The following is a 4,785-nucleotide window of genomic DNA, read 5'->3' on the forward strand; positions in this document are numbered from 1 at the left end:
AAAGGGAAATTTGAACGTTTAGATAAAGTACCTATTCATTGCATTTTTAACACCGTGACTTCAACCAAATAACACATTAGATAAAACCGGAGTTTCTAGAAACCTGGTCTTCACAGTAATTAGAGTAACGGGCTCCGGAGACCATTCAGGTCTGACTCCTGCCAGCTGCGGCAGGACACACACTGTTGCTATTTTTTGAATTTTGCCTAGAAGCTTAAAATAATCTGTTTATAAACTGGAACCAATACTTAAGTGTCACTGGATTAACACTTCAGAATTTCATGTTTACACGTATATATCACGACTCTCTTTAATATGCCTTAAAGCTGCCTGAGACTTATTTATGTGCTATGTTGGGTTCCACAATCTCTAGCTACTTTCTTTTGAAATTTCATTTATTGCCACAGGAAAAAAGTGACAATAATAAGGTCAGATGTGTTGCAGCCTACTAATTCAAAACACGTACTTTGTATCTAATTAAATGTAAGCAAGGCGTCAGGACTTTAGCGTTTTTGAAGTTGAATACTAACAAAGACTATAGCGTGAAAAGTATTCTTTACCAGACTTTCTGAACAAAAATATTTAGCTGATATGTATGTGTATATATATCCATTTTTTTCCTGATCTAAAATCTTAAAATTTATTTAGTGATTTATTGTTTGTTCGTTTGTTGGTTTTGGTTTTGCGCCACACCCAGTGGTGCTCACGGTTACTCCTGGCTTTCAGGAATCACTCCGGGTAGCTTCGGGGTTTACTTGGGATGCTGGGGATTGAACTGGGTCAGTTACAGGCAAGAAAAGCGCCTCCCCCTGTACCATTGCCTCCTCTAAGCTTAAATTTAAGCTCCAATCCCACGTAGAATTCTTGAAAAAGAGTTTGTGTGTCTGTGTGTGTGTGTGTGTGTGTGTGTGTGTGTGTGTGTGTGTGGTTCTGGTGAGAAGACTGTCTGCACAGCTGACTGAATTCGGGCCCTGAGTACTTGAGCTCCTCAGCTTGCTGGCGTGTCCTGGGCGACTCGCCAGACGCCGGGAGAGGCGCAGACTTGAGAGAGATGAGTCGCAGGTCCAGTGACGGGTGGAAACTGTCTCCCGTGCGGGCCGTGTGTTAGCCAGGAAGTGCGGGGGCTCTTGGTCACTCCGTGGCAGACAGCTGTCCGTGGGAGGCAGGGGTGAGGCCCGTCCCGCCCCGCCCTGAGCTCTGTGCAGCTCCCTGCCGTGGGGCGGGCGGGCTGCGCCTGCTCCTGAGGAGACTGCAGATGCCCGAGGCCGCTCCCGTTGGTAGCCGCGTGGGGCAGGGAGCACAGCTCAGTGAGACGGGCCAGAGGAAGGGGAGCAGGAGGAAGGGGCCTGGGGGACGGGGAGCAGGAAGTCTGGGGAGAGAGGCTGCCGTCTCTGCCCGGCGGCCAGACCTGTGGTGTGGGGTGGGAAGTCCTGAAGGCTCACCCTGAGTCCACGGTCAGCGGGAAGCCCGGGGACCCTCTCTGTCACCCCTGTGAGACCACCAGCCGCGGCTCAGCAGAGCCCTCTAGACGCTGCTCTCAGCCCCGCCTGGGAGGAGTGACGTGTGCAGAGGCCACAGTGCTCACGCTCTGCAAACAACATGGGCTTCACTGCGCATCGATGAAATAACCTGTTAGGAGATAGAAGCAGCAAACACGTCTTGCTCACGGAGAGACTGAAAAGTACCGTCAGAAGGAAAGCTCTCCCGCTCTCTAGATGTCTGAGCTCGGCCTGTGGAAATGCCAGTGTTTAATTTCATCTGCGCGAAGGGTGTTGCCCCGCCATGCCGCTGGTTACTGGGCTGTCTGAGGAATTCACTGGCAGTGCTCGGGTTGCTCCTGGCTCTGTGCTCAGGGATCACGCCTGGTGCGGCTGTGTGGGGCTAGGGCTCAAACCGCGGCCGGCCAGGTGCAGGGCAGACCCCCTGACTGCCGCACTGTCGCCCCCGCCCGGAAGCCAGGTCTCCTGTGGCCAGCTCAGAGACGAAGGACGTGGCGGACAGTGCTGGCCGCGGAGGGAGCAGGTGCTGGAGGAGCCACAGTGCACGAGGAGCACGAGGAGGCTCCGCAACTGCTCCAGCGCTCACGGGCAGGAGTCCTGCGGCGGGAGTGTGTGATGGTGGGTTACCGTCTGTAGGGACGCTGCGGGGGAAGGGCAGTGCCCTGCCCCTGCCGGCTCCCCTGGTCCCCCACCCAGCTGCCCCCGGCGTCCTGCCCCCTGGTTCTGCTCAGCTCCAGTGCTCCTGTCGCTCAGGCTGCTTTCCCGAGGAACTCCTTTATGCGGATTTTATGTTTTCTTGAAAAATAAAGCCGAGTCGCCCATTACTAGTGTTTTCTTTTGGGGCCGGGAGGGGTGGTACAGAGTTCGGACACTTGCCTTGCATGCGGCCTTCCGGTGTGACCCTTGGCACCGCCCCTGGTCCCCGGAGCACTGCCCAGGAGTGAGCCCTGAGCACTGCAGGGGATGGCCTTAAAGGACACTCTCCAAAAGAGGTCATTTGTTTTCTTAAAAATCATTTTATTTTACTTACTGAATCAGCGTGAGATACAGTTACAAAGCTTTCATGGCTGAATTTCTGTCCTACAAGGATGGAACAGCCACCCCTCCACCAGTGCACATTCCCCACCACCAGCGTCCCCAGTGTCCCTCCTGCCACCCCCACCTCCTGACACCTCCACCCCCACCTGACCCCCTGACCCCCCCCCCCCCGTCACTGGCAGGCTCCTTCCTTCCTTCTTTCTCTCTGCTTTGGGCGTCATGGCTGTGACACAGATACCGAGAGGCCGTCATGTTTGGTCCTTAGTCTACTTTCAGCACACGTAAGAGGTCATTTCTTAATTTCTCTTAAACTTCTGTTAGTAAGGTGACTGCAAAGGAGATCTAGCAAATGTTCTTTGGTGCATAGGGATGAAAGAAGACCATCTGGAAAGTTCTATGAGTAATAAAAATGGAAACAAGCACAATTACTATTCTGATTGTAAGGTAGAGTCAGGAATCTCTGTTACAGGTAGTTTAGAAAAAATATTCTGCTTACCCATAGGAAAAGTGTGTGGATACTTATAATATTAAATTTTGAAAGTGAAATGAATTATTTTTATATTAGTCTCAGAAATTTCTTGAAAAATCTTGCATTTCCAAGAGTCATAATCTTGCCAATGAAACATAGGGATGAAACTATAGCACCTTGATATGACTTTCCAAACAGAAGAAAATTCCTTAACATAGTTTCTGAGTTTAAAATGCAGTTTATGTGCGGCCTCCTGACTTCATATCTCTTCATTCTCAGCAATGGAAAACAAATTACCAAATGCTTTCTTTTCAGCAGGTCGACTTTAGGGGGGAGGAACTCCAAATCAATGATAGTGAATTTTTTGTTGAAATATTGAATGTAATCAAAGTAAAGTGAAAGTAAATTGAAATTTACCAGTTACACATGCGGGGTGGGGGGCTGGGGAGGTGGGGGGAAGGGGGGAGGTATATCGTGATTCTTGGTGGTGGAATATGTTCACTGGTGAAGGGATGGGTGTTTGAGCATTGTATAACTGAGACTTTAACCTGAAACTTTTGTAACTTTCCACAAAAAAATAAATAAATAAATTTAAAAAATTAAAAATAAAATAAAAATAAAATGCAGTTTATTATGACTTTCAATATGATATAAGTAAAAATAAGCCAGAAATACTAATTCTACAAAATACCTATGGGGTTTCTAGCAAGTAATTTTCTACTATAAAATATAATCTAATTTGACATTGAATAAATACTATTTCCAAAATAATGTTCTCTGTAGGAGGTAGGAGGTGCTCACTCCTTGGGGTGAGTCTCTGCCCTTTCTGGCCAGTTACAGGCGTGTAACGAGCACCTTCTCTCCAGACGAGGCCTTTGGGTGGGGTCGCCCCGGCCTCCGCCTCGCAGAGACCCTGACAGAAGCGCTTCCTGCCCTTTGCGGGGCCGTCCTCTTTGCGTTTGCTTGGGGGCCACTGCTGGAGTCACACTCAGGATCTCTCTTGGTGGGGCTTAGGGGACCATGTGCAGTGCAGGGCTTGAACCCGGGTCAGCCACATGTAAGGCAAGTGCACCTCCTGGGCTGTGCTATCACTCAGGTCTGCCCTTTGAAGTCGCAATAGTCCCTTGAAGTCAAGCTTAGGTAGTAGGCAGACGTTTACGTTTCTGTAGCACTGTCGCACCGCCATCCTGTTGCTCATCGATTTGCTCGAGCGGGCACCAGTAACGTCTCCATTGTGAAACTTGTTGTTACTGTTTTTGGCAAATCGAATACGCCACGGGGAGCTTGCCAGGCTCTGCCGTGCGGGCGGGATACTCTCAGCAGCTTGCTGGGCTCTCCGAGAGGGACCTTTCTGTGTAGTTTTCAATTCTTGCCGCTCGGTCGTATACTTATTCAGCCACTCAGTAAAGACACACGTGCGACTGGCGTGCTATGCAAAATTCTTACTATTATTTTATGGTGGTGGTGGTGGGCCACCCCGGCAGTGCTCGGGGCCTACTCCTCGCTCTGTGCTCAGAGGCCACTCTGACGAGAGTGGAGACCAGCTGCAGTGCTGGGGCGGGCCCAGACGGCCACTGCAAGGCAAGGCCCTGCCTGCTCTGGGCTGTCTCTGACCACCTTACAAATTTCGCATGTACTGAATAGCCACTGCCGCCTTTATTCGAGCGACTTCTTTTCTTTCTTTTTGTTGTCCTAACAGTTCGTTCTTGCTACTTTCCTCGAGCCACGACTTGGCTTCTAGTGCTGCAGTATTTGAATGTGTCTGTCAGTCGCGTTGTC

This window comes from Sorex araneus, chromosome 5 (genome assembly GCF_027595985.1).
Source record: "Sorex araneus isolate mSorAra2 chromosome 5, mSorAra2.pri, whole genome shotgun sequence".
In the NCBI taxonomy this organism is placed as follows: Eukaryota; Metazoa; Chordata; class Mammalia; order Eulipotyphla; family Soricidae; genus Sorex; species Sorex araneus.